Source organism: Nicotiana tomentosiformis, chromosome 1, assembly GCF_000390325.3.
Source record: "Nicotiana tomentosiformis chromosome 1, ASM39032v3, whole genome shotgun sequence".
NCBI lineage: Eukaryota > Viridiplantae > Streptophyta > Magnoliopsida > Solanales > Solanaceae > Nicotiana > Nicotiana tomentosiformis.
The window spans coordinates 149,654,649-149,675,950 of record NC_090812.1 but is presented as its reverse complement, the minus strand read 5'-3'; the positions used below and the strand labels follow the sequence as shown (position 1 = coordinate 149,675,950).

Sequence of the window (21,302 nt, the reverse complement as noted above, 5' to 3'; positions counted from 1 at the left end):
TACACACCGTACCAAAACCTGATCGTACACCTTTGCTGAAATCACACCATGCACTGCATAATTCACATGCCCATAATACACCCTCCGACAACACCATCTGAAATTTCACTAATCTGATGCCCGCAATATGCCTCATAACACATGTGAGCCCTGTTCCATTTCTCTCAATACCGCCACGATGAAAGAGACGTGTAAAAACCCATAACCACCAGCTGAATCAATAAATCACGGAGTCTCTCCTCTGGGCAAGAAGCATTACCTAATTTTCTTTTTTAATATACCTTATATAAATCTCATTGTACTAATTTTAGGTCCAATAACCTCGTCTCACCCGGTACAATGTGCTCAGGCAATAAGCCACCTCAAATACCGCCTAAGACCTTATGCAACACCATCAAAGCGCCAACAAGCCACCACTCGAATATGACTCATAAGGAAGAACGAACCCTGATAGGGAGTTATCTAGCCTGCGTAAGGAATAAAACTGGCCAATAGATGCTGTGAACCTATCTCAAGGATGAACAAAAACAAGACAGATAAAATGACTGCAAGGAACTATGCTTAATATTTCGCTGTTGTGGCGTGCAACCCGATCCAACATGACATTGCTGGGGCATGCAACCCGATCCACATAACATGCCCGTGGAGGTGTGCCACCACATTCAAACAACATACCTGTGGCGGTGTGCTACCCGATCTGCACATAACAACCAAGAAGAAAACACACACATCAAGTTGTAACGTTTGTACTTACGAAATAACCGAATATCGACCACAAGCACGCCAAGTGCATAATACCAATCCTAGGGAGACGTATAGCGCCATACGCTACAAAACTCAAGCACAACTAAGGTGCAATAAATGACCTGCATCTCGAGAGCCATCCTGCTCACCTAACACCTCAAGCTACACGGGACCTCAACACGTGTGCGAATAATCAAGCCGTCTCACAACCCACATGGCACAATAGAGATTACATGAGATAGCTGACGATGGGAATGACATCCAATGCCCGACTCCTCCTCCATAAGCAATGCTAAGACGAACGAATACATCCTACCTGACGTAGAGCAAACACTCACATTAGACCTACCAACGGATCTCAAACCGATTCTGATCATACCATACTGGGCTAATAACCTTCCAAGGATCCACAATGGTCCTATTAGTGACACACACGAGCAGTCATCCCAATCCGGAACGAACCCCCACATTAATAATAGTACAAAAAATATCCATACTTGGTTTCAATCTTTGATAATCGAGTGACTAGCATGTTATACTTAATCTCCCGTGGGGTACGCTCCCACAACCTTCCGCACCAAGTGGAAAACTCTGCGCTTCCATACCACAAACCGTACTAATTCTATATGGCAAACTATAATCCGCAATTCAATACGCAATGCCTCTTCCACAGAACACCATCCTCAGGTGACACTAAAGAAAATGCCCGCTTACTCTTAATATCTGAATTCTCCTATGCCTATCCGAGTTCGTGATATTTTTAAAAATACTGAACTGCAACCTTGATCCTCAATTTTTAAATTCCCTTGCCACTCATTACACCTATCATGCCGATACGCGAGAATACCAGAATTCATCATAATTCTTGAATTACCAGTAGAATAAACACTTAATTGGTTAGAAGACTTTTCACTTAGCCTGCTTCAGAAGAACCAATGCAATACACAACTGAATTCCCGAACAACAGAAAATACAAACCTCAAGTCGTGGTCTAAACCGCCATGACTTTTTCGGAAATCCATCTACCATAACGATGCCATTAGAATAAAATACCTCCCAAATCAATCAAGTTTTGGTATATGTCGAGCCCACATGTTCAACCACAAACCACATGTATAGCTCCACACGCTGAAGGATTTGATCATTGCCACAATCATGCTGATTCAACCATTATAACCGTCCAACGTTTTCCAATTCACTCTTGACTTGCCTTAGAAATAATAGCAGCTCCATTCAGGAATCATAATGAAACTCAACAATACTCCTCCCGAGTGATCCACTTCACGAGACCACATCACCTCAATACCCATGAACTATATCATACCTTCCTCATACGCACAATAGCATCTCCAACTGGTACACCCATCCTGGAAGACCTTCCGCGAATCCGAAACTGATTCTCCCATTTTTCCAATACTGCGCCGCATACCCGATGATAGCATAGAAAATTCCCCAAGTATTCCTCACACTTTGCTGCAAAACCCCGGTCTCTAGCCACATAACAAACCCATTAGAACCACTGTTGAGGGCCACCCACTCTGACTTGATCCCAAATATAAGCCAAACTATAGTGTGTTGCTGGTACATGAACACCTTCTTAAAGAAGCAATCGACTGAATTCTTTTCCTTGTACATTACATCCACAAGAAGCATAAACTCTGAGTCTTCCCAAAACCCGCACCTCAATCGATAAGGCGAAGTATTAGCACACATTCATCAAGTTTCTTGCTCTACTTGATGCTTTTATTTTCTTAGTAATAATAACCCACCAATACACCGATAACCAGAAACAGCACCAGCAGACAACCACGTGATTCAATCGTAGACGGTGGGGCTCCCCCACTTAGCTTTAAGCTACCAACACATAATGTATAACTCACAAGGATTCCTCCTTTTGAATTACCATGATCTCTCACCGTTAACCCGCCAAATTCTCGAAACCTCCTGTTAAAATTTTCATAAAACATCCCGAATTATTAGCCACAATTGCCTATTCGACCTCCCGCTGGATAGTAAGCAGAACTCTTTCTAGAAACTTCATCAAAATCCTACAACCGCAGACCTGTCCACAGGAGAAAGCCCACCTGTGGAATTCCCTACCCACATCTTCCAAATGACGCTGCACTGGGTACAACTACCCCGAAATTAGTAAAACCTTGCTGGTCCATGCTCGTCAACCAGTTGTACAAGTCAGTTCCTTCCCCATTGACATCAACTGGAAGTTGAACAATACCTTCCAAACTGAAAGCCATGTTGCATCCGAAATGATAATCAAATCTTCAGACCCCTCTTTATTTCAAGAAAACTCATTTCTGCCATATTCAATCTCTCTCCGTACAGTAACCACCCTTCCAATTATAATCCGTGGACCTAGTCACTTTCTACCATGCCTCCCAATTCGCTATAATCTTCCTCAAGGTACATGACTGTCCTACCACTACAAGAAATATGACATATGACGACATTTTATATATGTCGGCGCAAGTAACATAAGTGTCACAAAATCACTTACCGATATTTATTTTACATTTAAATGAAATGTCAGAAATTTCAATGTCGTTTTTCTTTTCCGATATTTAAATTATTATCGTCAAAAATTTTGTGACACTTAGTTATGGCATTATAAAATGTCAATAATTTAAATTCTTAATCTATCGTGTTTGCGACATATATGTGTGTGTATATATATATATATATATATATATATATATATATATGTCGTTAATTTATTCATAGTTTTTGACTTTTAATATGAATGTAAAAATAATTACTAGTCATGGCTAAATATTAAAAGAAAATAATTAATTAACAATAATGTATTCAAAGTAATATCAATGCTCATTCCAATACTTTAATTCTCAGTACAGTACAAACAATTTGAATCAAACACATATTTACTTCAATATTCAATTACAAAAACTTTTCCTTGAAAGTTCTAAAACAACCATCGTCGGTCATAGTTTTAACTTTAGTGTTCATGTTTTCCTCAAGTCCAGGATTCCTCTGAATTAGTTGCTCTCACATTCCTCTAAACTCTTCTTCCAAGAACTGAAATTGAAAAAAAAAAAGAACCATTACTAAACTGATTTAATAAAACTACTAAGTAGCAAAAAGAACAATGCGATTGTACCTCATATAATATCTTGAAGAAATACAGGAGTCATGCAACTACTACTATCTGCAAGAAAACATAAAACCTCATTCAATAGTAGAAGCTTAAGAGAACTAAATCAATTTGGCATCACTAGCTTATGGAAAATATCATTCCACTAATAGAGATGGAGTTACATACAACTGTAGGAAGTGTTTCCCAAATGATGTACCCTTCTCAGCCAGCCGTTAGGTGAACATCGTTTGCAATCTTTTCCTAATTGCCACATTTCATTGTCCTGAGAATGGTGGATAATACTTTCTATAAGCAAAATCAAAGAGAAATAACATAAAAAATATTATTCTCCAGTGTTAAGGTATCATATGTAGAAAGAAACGATATTAAGATCACCTTTAAAATGGAATTTTTAATCAACTTGAGGAAAATAATAATAATTTTGCAGAAAGCTCAAGATTTTTGAACCCAAAACTCCTAACAGTGCAGAAAAGGAACTAGCAATAGCTAGTATCATTGTACAGGCTTACTAATTCCTTATCTACTCTTGAATTCAACAGAATGATTAATCAATTTCAGTCCTAACATCAATGCCAATGTTCCTTATGCAACATAAATTGTCAATAAAGCTGATATTCACAAGATACCCTACACCATCCACAATCTAAATTATCAAACACATAATCGTAATGGTCATTTACCTTTCCTTCATAAACAAGTATCTACAAGCTTCTTTTCCAGTCAACCATCACAAACTAGATTCTTTTCCAATCTAATTTACCATGCTGTTTGGATTAGAGTCGCCATCAAGCACAACCATAATAATTCTAACACAAGACAAGTTACTATATAATATTCGTATGTTGTAACCAACATCACATGATTCAGCAGCGAAAAAGGTTTAACACGTTAAAAAAGTTTTAACATGTCAAAAATACAAAGATCAAGATTAAACTAGTAATCCATATCTTATCAGACATTTCAAATCAATTTAATATTCAGTTGTTTTCTCTTTTATAGGAAAACAATACAGAGTGCCATTTCATTGGCTCAATATAGAATAGTTTATCAGTAACAAATAATTAAACAAACTATCTAGCTGAGGCAAAGATATTCCTATAATTTACTTCATTACCTTTTTGCGTCATTTGATGAATGTCGTATGTACTAGTAAATGGATTCAAGGTTCTATAGTAGTAAGAACAATTGAACAGCAAAATAATGTTAATAATCTCATCACTACCAGTACAAAATCAGTTCAACATGAAAAGATAAATCAAAGGAAGTGCAAACTTTAACCTCATGTTATTAAAACAAAGCTAGTCCATTAAAATTTATTTAATCCTCTAAGGCATTTGCTCAAACAATTGATATGAACAGAATACGACGGAAATAAAAGAAAAGGTAGCAAAACCTTTAAAGGCAGTTAACCAGAAATTCAATCCAGTGAACAACAGATTAGAACAAAAAAATACTTACCAAAATCTTAATATCTTCGACCAGATGTTTGAGAATTACAGAGAATAGATTAAATGTGGCAGTCGATTGTGTGTAAAAGGCGGCCTAAATTTTGGTGACCTTCTGTAATGTTTAGAATTCTAGGACAATCTAACACCCATGTAGTTTCCCCTTTCAATTCTCTGCACCACATGGCGACCTCCGCGGTTTAGTGAACATAAAACGGGGGACGCCTAATTGGGGTTAAGGAAAGGGGGGAGATTGGTAGGGTTCTTAGAGAAGACAACCTTTGTAATAATGTTTAGTTCTAGATTAAACATTACTTATAAAGTTAGAAAATTTCCTTCATTAGCGGTAAATGTCACTAAATATCGACTAATATTGTGACGCTTAATCACTACAAAAGTCTCAATAGTTTTGTCATTTATTATTAAATGTCACTTATTTATGTCATTTCTTAAAAAATCTCAAAAGAATTAGTTGTTTTGCAACATTTATTATATATGTCGCTAAATAAATGTCGCCGTAGCTATGATTTCTTATAGTCCACAAAAATCATATGCTACTATGCCACTCCCACTTCGGTCAAACCATCTCCTTTAAGCAACTTCTCAACCTTCGCTTTTCATACTTGGTCTGCTAGTAATTCATCCTCCGCGAGACACCTCCCGCCATGTCCTTCCTCATACTTTGCTGCCCAAATGTTGCCTCAAATCAAATCCATATGCACCGAAACTAATGAAATGCTACCAACTCTAAACCTCCTAGAAGATCATCTTTCTCGAGCCATTAACATTAAAAATATCAATTCGATTCTGAACCGCTGCACACCGCTATCTCTAACAACCGCCCTTCAGGCACCATTTCACAATACCCTGCCCCGAAGGCAAAATCAAGAAAGACCATAACACTGGTGAACCGTAATGCGTTCAAACAAGGATGGCGACACCGCATCACAATGAAAATTCTACCACACTCGAAGATACTAAGCCTCGTTACTCCATCAATTAAAACCTAAACATCCATCGTCCGATTTGCCTTTCCTTTGGTGGAATTAAATGCTGAACCTCTAAATCATGCACTGAGAATTCCTCCTTTCGAGTTATTCACTGATGCCTATCCATAATTAAACACTCTACCATTACACAAACATGGAGCGATAACATTCATGTATATCATAACAACCTGTGCAAAGCCTCAAAACTGTAGGAAATACAAATACTAAGCCGAAACGATAGAACATCCTTCCGCAAGGCGACAATAATAGTCCGCCTGAACACGCAAGGAAAAATATCCTACAGCACGTCTGCAGTACCAATAAAACTCCTCGACGCCCAATTGACAACAAGCACCCCACGCCGCGTGAGATTAAGTAGGAAGGAAATAAAGGCACAAGCCTCAATGGAATCAAACCGCACAATGAGGAAATTAAGAAGGGAAGTACTCCTAACAACCCTATAGCCTCTCGAAGATAAGTACAGACGTCGTCTCCGTACCAATCCGCAAGACTCTACTAGACTTTCTCATGACTCGAGAGACCTAAGTGAACCTAACGCTCTGATACCAAGCTGTCACGACCCAAAATCCACTATAGGTCGTGATGGCGCATAACGCCGCCGTAAAAAAAGCCAATAGTGATTTACCAATTTAATTACTCATTTTAGTATTTTGAAATCATAATTTACCTTAATTAAACAGTATAAAATAGAATCTACAGGATAAATAAAAATATTTACACGAATCACAATAATGAACAACCCGAAGGAAGCCCCAAAACCCAAAGTCACAAGTGCATGAGCATTTTATAAGAAGTACAGCAACAATACAACATCTATCCAGAATGTAAATAAGACAGGATAAAATATATAGTACGATGGAGACTCGGTGGACTACGATGCGCAGCCTGGGTTGCAGCTCACACAAAGTCTCCTTAACTGATGCGCCTATGTGCCAAGATGATTACCAAATGAACCTGTCAGATCCTGCACATTTATTGTAGAAGTGCAACATGGGTACGTAAATCAATGCGTACCCAGTAAGTATCTAGCCTAACCCTGGAGAAGTAGTAATGAGGGGTTTACGTCGACACTTACTAGAGGTCCAAATAAATAACATGATAATTCATAACAGATATGAAGTGCACAACAATAGTGGAGTAAATATGTAATTTCATAATTTTCTAATTATTTCTTTTAAAGTATAAATTTCTCGATCTTGCCAACTACCTTAATAGCTTAGAAAATACCAAGTGTCACTACCAAATAAATAAGGAATACCATTAAATGTTAGGTATCAGTGGAAGGTTTATCTCGTGAATATTCGGACTCCTAGCAATATAATGCACTATTCCGCCGAGGTCGTTCGACCTGATTCAAAATAATGTGTACACTCTCGAGAGTCGTGCGGCACGAACAATAGATGCATCTATATACTACCGAGGCATTTGGCCCGCTCCACAATAAAGGAAGAAAGTCACTGAATTACGAGACACATGTTTACAATACACTACATGAGCACATAACGAATATAATCTTTACCGTTTCTCAAATAACTTGCCCACAACTCAAACTGTTAAGGCTCGACCTAGTATACATATATTTATTTCTAAATCAAATTTTGTTATAACTTTAATTAATTAAGCCAGCACAACGAATTCAAATAATTTAATTATTACATAATGAAGTCCTAAGTCTACCCGAACATAAACATGCTTTAGCTACGTACAGACTCGCGTTACCTCATGATTGCGTAGCACCCACAGATAGTTCCACATAACAATGAATATCACCTAGGGTAGTTTTCCACTCACAAGGTTAAATATGAGACTTACCTCGGTTCGAAGTTCCAAAACCGACTACAATGCCTCTCTAACTCTTCAATTCAAGCCAAACGATCTGAAACTAGTCAAACAATGTACAACTCAATCAAAATATACCCTAATACGTATAATTTAACAATTTATAATGATTCCTAACTCCGCTCATAAAGCCACAAAGACAACTCTCGGGCCCACGTGCCCAGATTTCAAATATTTTTGAAGTTTAACTGTAATGACCCGGCCGATCTCTTTGCGTATTATAACCATGGTCCCTTATTTACTGCTCAATTTATGTTTTACATCTGTTTTATGACTTACCGGGTTAGTCAGTTCGGGTCCGGAAGGATTTCGGAATGAATTGAAACACTTAGTCTCATAATTGAAAACTTAAGTTGGAAAAGTTGACCGCGTATTAACTTATGTGTAAACGACCCCAGATTTGAATTTTGATGGTTCCGTTAGCTCCCTTGGGTGATTTTGAACTTAGGAGCGTGTCCAGATTGTGATTTGGAGGTTTGTAGTGGAATTATGCTTGCAATGGCGAAAGTTGCATTTTTCGAAAGTTTGACCGGGGGGTTGACGTTTTGATAACGGGGTCGGAATCCAATTCTAAAAATTGGAATAGGTCTGTTATGTAATTTATGACTTGTGTACAAAATTTGAGGTCAATCGGACTTGATTTGATAGGTTTCGGCGTTGAAAGTAGAAATTGAAAGTTCTTAGTTTCATTAGGCTTGAATTGGGGTATGATTCATGGTTTTAGCATTGTTTGAGGTGATTTGAGGATTCGACTAAGTTATTGGGACTTGATGGTATGTTTGGTTGAGGTCCCGGGGGCCTCGGGTGAGTTTCGGGTAGTAAACGGATCAAGAATTGAAGTTGGGAGACTGCTGAAGTTGAGTTTACTGGGTTTTTTTTTGGCTGATCTGGTTTCCTTATACGCAATCGCGTGGGCAAGTCTACGATTGCGTAGTCTAAATAGGTCACTGATGGAATTTTTTCTACGCGTTCGTGTGTAGAGGGATGCGATGGCGTAGCTTAGAGGAGCAGAGCATCGCGAATGCATGGACTAGGCCGCATTCGTGATGGGGAAGTGAGATAGGATCTAAGACCACACATTTTGTTCATTGCTCACGCGTGAAGTCGTTCGCAATCGCGTAAGTCAGAGAGTCAGAACATCGCGTTCGCGTAGAGGATTTCGTGTTTGCATATGGTTAATTTGTGGGGCAGCATAGTTGTGTTTCGCGATCGCGATGAAGGCATATCTGAAGCTCGGTATAAGGAGAGGTTTAGAGAGATTCTTGCGTGAGTGTTTGGGGTAAGTGATTCCTATTTAGTTTTGGTTAATTTCCATGATTATGCCTTCGATTCCATCATTTAATAGGTGAATTAAGTTGAAAATTTTAGAAAGTCCTCTTGGTTTAATTTAAAGATTTGAGGGTCGAGTTGATGTCGGAATTAGGTAATATTGGTATGGTTAGACTCGTGGTTGAATGGGCTTTCAGATTTTGTAACTTTTGTTGGGTTTCGATATGTGGGCCCCACGAACGATTTTTGGGTGAAATTTTGGATTTTAATGGAAAATTTATATTTTCATATGGAATTAATTTCTATATTTTTTATTGACTGAATCATATTATTTGTGGCTAGATTTGAGGCTATTGGAGGTTGATTCGCGAGGCAAAGGCATTGTAGAATAAAGAATTACACGGTTTGAGGTAAGTAAAAGTTCTAAATTTGGTCTTGAGGGTATGAAACCGCAGATTATGTGTTATTGGACTGGTTTTGAGGTGATGCACATACGAGGTGACGGGCGTGTGGGCGTGCACCGTAAGAATTGTGACTTGGTCAATTCCATGGAACTGTGTAGTTGAATAATTTGTTGATATCCATACATCTTTCCACGTATTTAGAGAAATTGATCTATAAATCATGTTTAAACTATGTGCTGACATTGTTGGGACCCATAGAGGTCGTGTACATGTTGAATTATCTGTTAAATTGTTGTTTCATACTTAGTCACGATTTTTACTCGCATATTACATCTCAGTCTCTCTTATTCATTATTGATGCATCGTATCATTGTTGTTGGACTGCTTATCATAATTTTTGAGAGCCTGAGAGACTAGAGAGGTTGATGACTGAGTGAGGTCGAGGGCCTAATTCTGAGGATATTTATGGGATTGGGCTGCACGCCGCAACATGTTACATTGATTTATGCCATGATTGGCTTGCTATAGCGCTTGGGTTGAAGGAGCCTCTCAGGAGTCTGTACACACCCCTAGTGAGTGCAGGTACCTACTGAGTGTGAGTGCCGAGTGCGAGTGTGAGTATGAGTGCCGAATGTTGAGTGATTGAAAGTAATGAGTGACTGTGAGGAATGAGTGATTGTGAGGAATGAGTGATTGTGAGGTTGGAGTGAATGGGAGGACTGCGTGACTGTTACTCCGAGAGGGTGCATTGATTTCATTATTGCTGCATTTCAGATGTCATATATCACTATTTTTGGAAATTTCGGAAAGACATTATTTATGTTTCAGTCAAATTTGATATGAAGTTACTGTGGAATTTTAAATGTTGAACTTGAAAGCATGCCTACCCTTTTATGTTGGAAATTACTGTATTTGGACTTAGTTGTGAAGCTCGTCACTACTTTCAGTTCTTTATTTATTATTGTTACTTACTAAGTTGGTTGTACTCATACTACACCCTGCACTTCGTGTGCAGATCCAGGTGATCCCGGACACAGTGGGTGTTGATTCTTTCATACAATTGATTTTTCGGAGATACAGAGGTAGCTGCTGTGGTTCGCAGACCTTGTCTCTCCTACCCTATCTTCTTGTTTACTGTATTTGGTCTCAGACTATTATAGAGCGTATTTTTTTTCTAGACTTGTATTGTATAGATGGTCGTGTACTCAGTGACACCGGGTTTTGGGAGTGTATTTGTATCTGTAATTGTGAGGTCTTTTATTAAATTCTAATTATTATGCTTTCAAACTTAAAAGAAAAATGTGGGTTATTGATGGTGTCGGCTTGCCTAGTACTGAGATAGGCACTATCACGACATGTGTGATTTTGGGTTGTGAGATAAACTCTACCCATAACCCCACGAACTAAAATATATAACTTATTCCAAATTCCATATCCAATTTCGTGGTAAAAATCCAAAAATATCAATTTCTAGGTTTTCTTCCAAAATCCCAAATTTCTACTAATTCTCATATAAAAATCCGTACATAATCAAAGTATCTAACTCACAAAAAGGTGGGAATAGCTTACCTTGCAATTTTCACGACCCAAAAATCCCACCACAGGCGTCGTGATGGCACTTAGTCTCTAAGACTAGATAAGCCTATTACAATTACATTTCGACCTTTTTTTAAGTATATAATTTTATACAAGTGTCGAAACCAACATCAAAAATAATTATAACAACCTCCCAAGACTGATAATACTAGGTCACGAACTCTAACTGAATACATGCAATGCTCTCAAGGATTGAATATACAATACTGTTAGAATAAGAAGTTATAGTACAATAAAATGGAAAGACTCCAAGGGACTGCGATGGCAAAGCAACTCTACCTTGAATCCTTGCGATCAACACATTAACTCTGTCTGAGTCCGATATCTCCAATACCTGGCTCTACGCAAAAATGTGTAGAAGTGTAGTATTAGTACACCACAGTCGGTACCCAGTAAGTATAAAGACTAACTTCGGTGGAGTAGTGACGAGATACAGTCAAGACACTCACTAGTCAAATAACATTTACAATATAACATACAAAATAATAGAAAACAAATAGCAGTGATAGCAACAATAATCAACTAGTGATATAAACAGCAAGGCAACAAGAACACCATAAATATTGTCCAAACGAATAATGGACACAAGTAGAATTAATTAATCAAGTCCTTCAAAATATACATCCTTCATCTATAAGGTTTTCAAATAGAAATCTTTAGAATATAATTCTTTCAAATAAAATATTTCCAATAAAATTCCTTCAAACAAAATCTTTCGAATACAAATTCCTGTCAAGAAAAAGCTTTTGAATATAATTCTAAAAAATAAAAACTTTCAAATATAATTCCTTTAAAAAAAGTCACCATATGATACCTCATTTCATAATCATAAAAATTACGGGTCTTGGCTTCATATTTTCACGGCATCTCGTGACAATATCTCTATCAGAACCACGCGGACAACTAACGTGGAAGAAGACAAAATAATATAATGGAATGACTAAGAAGCGAACAAATGAGAAATTACAGAAAGATAACAACACAAAAAATAGAGGTAAACAACTGGGGCGCTCCCGAGGTACCGCCTCGTAGTCCCAAAAATAAATACGCAACATAGAGATCTCCCCGAGGAACCACCTCGTAGTACCAAAAGTAAATATGCAAACAGGGGGATCTCCTGACGAACCGCCTCATAGTCCCAAAAGCAAATATGCAAACAGGGGGATCTCCCTAGGAACCGCCGCGTAGTTCCAAAAGTAAATATACAAATATGGAGATCTCCTGAGGAATTGCATCGTAGTCCCAAAAGTAAATATGCAACTGCAAAGATGAAAACATAACTCAGTAAGAGCGACCACTTCTTAAATCCAAATGTCTGATAAATATATTAACATCTCAATTTAAACTTATTTAATAAATTCCTAGAAAATAAAAAATCTATAATGTAATTATTTTCATGAGATGTCAACTCAACATGCACATGCAATTCACATAAAATCAAAGTAGTAATCATACCAAATTATCATATAAAATAAATTAGACAAACAAAGAACATTGCATGACAAATAAGGATTTTATAAGTGCCAGAAATTTCCAATTTTATACTGAAAAATACCTACGACTTTAAACAAATAAAATATACACATATAAGCCCGAGTACATACTCGTCACCCGCGTATATGACTTTCACATTGTACAAATGGCACATATGACTCAATGCCTAAGGGGTAATTCCCCCACTCAAAGTTAGGCAAGATACTTACCTTTTTGAAGTTATGCTGATATTCCAAAATAGCCTTCTTGCTTGAATTGACCTCCGGACAACTCAAATCTATCCAAATTAATTGTATAACTTCATTAAAATCCATCGAAAATAATTTCAGATAATAAAATGTCGACTTAAAATTTCACATTAAAAAGTCAACCAAAAGTGAACGCGAGGCCCGCATCTCGGAACCCGGCATAATTTCCACAAAATCCGAACACCCATTACGATACGATTTCAACCATACCAATTTTATCGAATTCCAATAACAATTCGTCCTCCAAAGCTTGAATTTACGTTTTTGAAACGTTTTGCAAAAATTTTGATTTCTCCCATTTAAATACAAAATTAACGATGGATATAACCATGGATTTATGAAATATATTCACTTTCAGATATAGAATACTTACCCAAGAGGAACTTGTGAAAACTTCCTCCAGAATCGTCCAAAACTGAGATCCAAAAATCCAAAAATGAAGAAAATGACCAAACCCCCGAATATATGTTCTGTCCATGTTTCCTTGCATTTGCAGACATGTTTTTCGCATCTGCAGGATCGCTTCTGTGACCGTAAATGCGCATATGCGAAGTGCACTTCCCAGTCGACCCTCGCATCTGCGGGAGCATTTGCGCTTCTGTGTTAATCGCAGATGCGAGGCTAGTGTCCGCTTCTGTGCAAGGAGTCGCTTTTGCGACCATTGTGACGCTTCTGTGAAGCCGCAGAAGCGTGGAGTCTTCCACTTCTGCGATGCCCCTCCAGGCAAGCCCAAGTCCTTTCCAGGTCGCTTCTACGATGAAGTTTCCGCATAAGCGATCGCACTAGTAGTCAAATTTCCAGCAGCTTTAACAAGTCCAAATTCGATCCGAACCCCATCCGAAACTCTTCCGAGACATTCGAGACCTTAACCAACTATACAAACATGTATTAAACTCCAATATAAACTCATTCGAGGCCTCAAACCACGTCAAACAATGCTGAAATTATAAGTCATGCCTCGAATCAAATTATGAGTTTTCAAAGTTTCCAACTTCTATAATTTGCGCCGAAATGTATCAAATTAATCTAGAATGACTTCAAATTTTGTGCCCAAGACATAGATGATGTAATGGAGTTGTTCCAATTTTCGGAATCGAAATCTATCCTGGTTATTAACCAATCGACTTACAGTCAAATTTAAAAATATTTAAAGAACTTCATTTTCCAACTTTTCTCCGAAATGTGCCGAATTGTCCTAAAAACTTCCAAATCCAAATTCGGACATACGCCTAAGTCCGAAATCACCATACGAAACTTTTTACATCATCAAAATTCCGTTCCGTAGTCGTTTGCTCAAAAATCAAAACTCTTGTCAACTCTTTTTATTTAAGCTTCAAAAGTAAGAATTGTTCTTTCATTAATCCCGAATCATCCGAAAACCAAACTCCACCACACACGCACATCATAATACACATCACAAAACTACTCGGGGCCTTGAGTCGTTGAACAAGATTTTAATTCTTAAAATGACAAGTCGTGTCGTTACAATAATAGATGATGAAAATCTCCCCTTGAAGCTCTCCAAAATATCACCCCAACCAAATGAAAATGAAAGAAGATGGGCCAAATTCCCGTATAAAACCAAGCCCTCTGCCCAGCGGTCATCGCACCTATGGCCACTGGACCACTTCTGCGGTTTCACAGGTGCGGCCAAATATACAGCTTCTACGGTCCTCCTTCAGTCCTGCTGCCTTCGTATCTGCGGACCAGACTGTGCTTCTGAGGAGTCACACCTGCAACCAGGGATCCACTTCTGCGGTCTCGTAAGTGCAAGAATTCCTTCACATCTGCGGCCTCGACCCATCTCCCTTCTAGCCGCTTATGTGGTCCACTGCCTTGCTTCTGCGATGAAGCTTCCACAGAAGTGGTTGCACCAACAACTAGAATCCTTAGCTTTTCCTTAAGTCTAAAATCAGATCTGTTGACCATCTAGAATCTACCCAACGCCCCCGGAAACTTGACCATATATACCAACGCGCCCCAAAATACATTACGAACTTAGTCGAGGTCTCAAAAAATGCCAAACAACATCAAAACTATGAGTCGACGATCAAAATCCTTCTTTAACTTTTCAAACTTCCAAACTTTGACGAACGCATCCAACTCATATCAAAACATTCCGGAATAACGCCAAACTTTGCTTGCAAGTCACAAATCACGATATGAACCTATTCCAAAGCTCGGAATCCCAAACGGACATCGATAGCATTAAAATCCATTTCAAGTCAAACTTAAGAAATTCTTAAACTTTCAAAATGCTAACTTTCCAAAACAAGCGCCGAAATACTCCCGAGTGATCGATACTTAACCCAAACATACGTGTTACGACCCACCGGTCATTTTGAGTATTTCAACCATGTTCCCCCATTTACTACTTAATTTATACTTTGTCGCTGATATATGACTTGTCGGGGTAATTGGTTCGGGTTCGGTGAGGTTTTCAAATGAATTGAGATACTTAGTCTCCAAGATGAAAATTTAAATTGAAAAGGTTGAACGGATATTGACTTATGTGTAAACAACCATATAATAGAATTTTGATAAATCCAATGGCTCTGTATGGTGATTTTGAACTTAGGAGCGTGTCCAGAAATTATTTGGAAGTCCATAGTTAAATTAGGCTTGAAATGGCTAAAATATAAATTTAAGTTTGAAAGTTTAACCGGGGAGTTGATTTTTTGATATCGGGTCAAAATTCGATTCTGGAAATGTTAATAGGTCAGTTATGTCATTTATGACTTGTGTGCAAAATATGAGGTCAATCGGACTTGATTTGATAGGTTTCGGCATTGAATGTAAAAGTTGGAATTCGTTAGTTTTCGTTAAAATTGAATTGGGGTGTGATTCATGTTTTTTTAGCATTGTTGGATGTGATTTGAAGGCTTGACTAAGTTTGTATGATGTTTTAGGACTTGTTGGTGTATTTGGTTAAGGTCCCGAGGGTCTCGAGTGAGTTCAGATGGTTAATAGATCAAATTCGAACTTAGAAGAAATCTGGAAAATTTCTGTCTTCTGGTGTGATCGCACCTGCGAGGAATTAGCCGCAGGTGCGATGCCATAGATGCGACTCATTTTATGCAGAAGTGGAGCTGGGATAACCTGGGTAGGGTGTAGGTGTGAGAGAATAAACTGCATTTGCGAGCCCGCTGGTACGAGCGAGGCTCCGCAGATGCGAGTTGAGGGAAAGGCATGTTCCGCAGGTGCGGGTGAAGGAGCACAAAAGCGGCTCCGCAGGCGCGGGAGATAGAGCGCAAGTGCGGAGTTTGGGAAAACAAGTGGCTTCCGCAGAAGCGGAAATTTCACTGCATAAGCGGTTCCGCATATGTGGATAGGGGGTTGCAGGTGTGAAGCTCCTGGACAGAGTGTTAAAAACAGAGGAGTCCGAGAGTTTTGTCATTTCTAACATTTCCATCACGGGTTGAGGCAATTTTTGAGCGAGCAATCACGGGAAATCCTGAGGTAAGTCACTTGTGATCATTTTCTACTCCATAATATTGAATTATCATCGAATAATCCGACTAGATTACTTGATTTTGAGGTGTAAATCTCGAATTTAAACCTAGGGATTTGCAAATAAGATTTGAGGATTTGGAGGTTGAGTGGATCTTGGAATTTAGTAAAATTGGTATGGTTAGACTTGTGAATGAATGGGCTTTCGGATTTTGTAACTTTTGTCGGGTTCAGAGACGTGGGGTCCATAGACGATTTTCGAGTGTAATTTCGGATTTGGTGGGAATAATTAGTATTTTGATATGGAATTACTTCCTTTAATCGAATTAATTGTGACTAGATTCGAGTCGTTCGGAAGTTGATACGCGCATAATATAATTTCTGGAGCATTGTTTAGCTTGCTCGGCATTGTATTCGGCTTGTTCGAGGTAAGTAACACTTCTAAACTTGGTTCTGAGGGTATAAAACCCCAAATTTTGTGTTATATCAATTGTTTGGAGGTGACACACATGCCAGGTGACAGGCGTGTGGGCGTGCACATAGAAATTGTGACTCAAATAAATTCTGTGGAGTTAAAAAAAATAAAGAATCATGTTATTATCCGTGTATCCTCCATATGTTAGAGAAATTGAGTTGGAGCTCTTATTATATATCATGTTTAGGCTACGTGCCGATATTTTGGGACCCATGGGGTCGAGTTGCTATTGAATTGTTTGTTTTAAATTGTAATTTCATACTTAGTCATGTTCATTCATTTCATATCATATCTCAGCCTATGTTGCTATTTATTGATACATCATATTATCATTTTTGGGCTGATGTTCATGACATTTTGAGCCCAAGAGACTGGAGAGACTGATGACTGAGTGAGGCTGAAGGCCTAATTGTGACTGGAGAGACTGATGATTGGAGAGACTGATGGGATCGGGCTGCACGTCACAGCAGGCCATATTGGCTATATATATATATATATATATATATATATTATATGGATCGGGGTTTCCCACTTGCATCAGGCCTTATAGGGTTTATAATTATACGGATTGGGACTGCCCACCTCCAGTAGGCCATATCGGCTTTATATCACGCTTGGGCTGAATGAGCCCCTCTATAGTCTGTACACACCCCAGTGAGCGTAGATACTTTATATATACGGGGTGAACTTCCTAGGGCATGGACTTGCCTTACTTATTTATAATTGTGATTAATTTCCCTGGACATGGATCTTGTCCGAATCATTTATATTTGGGGATAAATTACCCAGGGCTGGATTGGCCTTATACGGTACTGAGTAGATGGCTGTCAGTCGATGTATATATATATATATATATATGGGATGGATCTTCCCTGAGCTGGATTAGCCATATACAGTACTAAGCGACTGAGTAATTTGTGATTTTGAGCACACGAGGTTATCCGCTGAGATGTCATATTCCTCATATCATTCAGAATTGATCTGTTTTACTTCTCTGAGTTTAACTGTGGAACCTGAAAGCATGCTTATATACTGTTATTTCTATACTAGATTGTACCTGCGGAGCTCGTCACTACTTTCAGCCAAAAGGTTAGTCTTGTTACTTATTAAGTTGGTTGTACTGATACTACACCTTGCATCTCGTGTGCAGATCCAGGTACTTCCAGATACAACAGTTGCTATAGTTGAGGACTTATCTGTTGGAGACTATCAAGGTAGATTCTTGGCGTCTGCTGACCTTGACTCTCTTTCTTTTTAGTAATTGTACTGATCTACATTTCAAATAATATTTTTTGTCAGTCAGACCTTGCTATCATTTAGATGTTCATGTACTCAGTGACACCGGTTTTTGGAAGTGTTTATATCTCTTTTTGTGAGAATTTCTTCTGTTGAATTTAAATACTATGCTTTTAAATTTAAAATATATGGTGGTTTATTGAGATTTTCGGCTTGCCTAGTATTGAGATAGGCGCCATCACGACAAGTGAGATTTTGGGTCATGACAAGTTGTATCAGAGCCTAGGTTACGTATGTCTCACGAGTCATGAGCAGGTTTAGTAAAGTCTTGCGGATCGATACGGAGACGTCTGTACTTATCTTCGGGAGGCTGCCGAACCCGTAGGAAAATTCCACTTTCTCGATTCTTTCGTGCAGAATTGATTTAGCTTGAAACATAACTCTTGAATTCCTTCCATGCATTCGTGTGCGCATGTGAGCGTTCGGTATCATATGTGCATCGCCGACTTGTGATTCCAGTAACGAGGTTCGAGATTAGTATTTTGTGGATGGGCCAATCTGGAGGACTTGAGGCCAGGGTTAGACCGCAGCTTAGGCTCAGTAGTTTCGGCTGTGAGAACTTGTGCGTTTGGACTTATGCGTTCGGTAGTATCTCTATGAGTGGAATTTATGGCTCGATGAGCGGTTAAATGATTATATGATGAGTATGATGTGAATGCGTGATGTGTTCATATGGGTTGAATGAGAAAAATAAATTTTACTTGTGACTCAAGAGTTTGCTATTGGGTACTTGATTCCTGTTTTGATGTGACGTACAGTCTTGAGTTATGAGTTCGTTGAGGGATATGTCATGCTGTTTAATTACAGAGAGAAGTTGATTTTCATGTCGTGTTAATGAGTTCAAACTTAGAAATATTAAGTGATTCCGTAGTAATTGTGAATGCGAAAGGGTATAACAAGATGCCAATTTGAGACTAGGTGGGTTATCTCTTGCGGTGTAATCTACGTATGTGTGTTCCTTATAATGTTGAGTAGAGGGTTTCTTTTCTCCCAGCGTGGTATATGTGTTGAGATTTGAGTTTTGATTAGTTGATAAAGTTGACTTGACCGTCACGGGGATGAAGGCGAGCTTAGTAGATGATTTTAGGTTTTTTATGATTTGTGTTACCTGCGCTTGTGAAGGATTTTCGTGAAATTGAATGCGGGATTATGACAATGGTAGAGTATGGGTATGGTGAGTTATCAGATGTTTTGTTATATGTATTAGAGCCAAGTGGGGGAGTCTTCTATCTACGATTTGATTGCACGATTGTGAGCAGTATTGATTTTGGTCCGAGGCATACTTGTTGATTAGTTATGACTTGCAGAGGTTGAGATCAGGGATGACTCAAGTAGGAAATTTTTTGGAATGCGGGTTATATTGCACTGTATGTAAATATGTAAAATCATGAAATGATTAAATTATTATTTTGAAAGATGTAGTGCGTACGAAGTATGAATTTGATTGGTGGTGTTAAGGCAGGGTTACTTCTTTAGGGGTTGTTGTGCTAATGGAGCTTGTACCTTTCGGCCCGTTTGGGCAGTGTAATTTAGATTTGAGCATAGTGGATGACTTTCGAAAGGGTTCTTATGGAGTCAAAACGTATATGTGGAAATTGAATTTTTTTTGGATTAGTATAATGCTAGAACCAGTTATTTACATTGGATGGTGTCGGGACTTGCGGTGATTTTTATATGACTATGGATTCTACATTTTAGTATAAGAAAGGTAAGAAGAACAATTTTAAATTCGCATAAGGTATTTTCAGAGTGAGTGATACAATTGTGGTATTTATGGAGGTGTTTAAGAAGAATACAATGGCTTATGGGCCTTAGGGTGGTATGGTTTTATGTGAGGATGTCTTGTAGTGAACTTTGGGTAAGGATCGTGGAGTTTTGACAGGGAGAAGTGTCAACTTGAGGGTAATTTAGAAGAAACTCGGAGAAAATTGGATGACTGGGTAGTAGGCTGGACTAGTATAGTATGATCGATTCTTTGGGTACCTACAAAGTAGTGAGGCTCTACGGATGTTTTAGTGGAAATATTCTTGGGTTGGTGACCTGCGTGGCTTGGCCGAGTTAGAGGAATTCAGTCTAATATATTGGTTGTGTGCAAATGAATTTCAAAGTGTCCTTGGTGGTTTCTACCATGGTTTGAGCCGGATATGTCCTACCGGCATGAGGAACATGTTGTGTATTGTGAATTCCTCCTGTTTGGGAGCAAGAGGAAGGCTTCTAACTAACTGAGTATCTAAATTGTTGGTGACTCAAAGTTGATAATGAGATTCTTGTGCTTGTCACATGATGGCATGATAGATGTGGTGTGTTGTGCGGGATTAAGATTTACATGTACAAGGTGGCAGTTCATTCTTGAAGGGAAGGTCACGAATTATGGATAGAATGGTCAGTGTTATATATTTAGATGAATGTTATAATTGCTCGGTAATCCTTGAGACCGGTGCGTATTTCAAAAGGCGCATTGTGTTTTGATTTACGGATGTTCATTAGTATTATGGTACTCATCTGGTTGCTAGACTGCTGATATTTAAATTATTTCTATGTGGCACGGAAGAATTTTGGAAGTATTCCTAGTGGGAAGATTGTGCATGAAAGACGTGTTAGTCATTCGAGTGATGGAGTTGGGACTAGTTACGGTGATTCATGTGTTCTATGAAATTGGAGACTGGGAGTTCTCAGAAGCATATTATTTCGGGGTTGCGAACTATTTGAGGTGACTATTTTATTTAAACTCAGTGGAGGCACTAGTTGCGTTAATTATTTGTGATAGCTACGCGCTATGAGTGCGCATATATGTGAGGTTTGAGCCCATGTGCCGACACTAGAGCAAGTATTCATACTCAAAATAATGCTTAGGCTATGATATGTCTAGAGTTGACTGTTAAGCGTAAAGTTATAACGTTTCCCG

The 21,302-nt window shown here is 38.5% G+C and overlaps 1 long non-coding RNA gene across 2 annotated transcripts; it reads right to left on the bottom strand.

Moving 5' to 3' along the window:
- Positions 1-3,525: 3,525 nt before the first annotated feature.
- LOC108942932 (uncharacterized) lies at positions 3,526-5,613 on the bottom strand. 2 transcript variants are annotated; one of them, XR_011409043.1, is made up of 3 exons: positions 5,330-5,613; positions 3,875-4,156; positions 3,526-3,792 (listed from the first exon to the last, which is right to left on the bottom strand). It is a non-coding gene; the product is annotated as an uncharacterized lncRNA (long non-coding RNA). The 2 variants fall into 2 exon arrangements; XR_011409054.1 differs by having other exon boundaries at positions 3,875-4,133.
- Between the last annotated feature and the right edge of the window lie 15,689 nt (positions 5,614-21,302).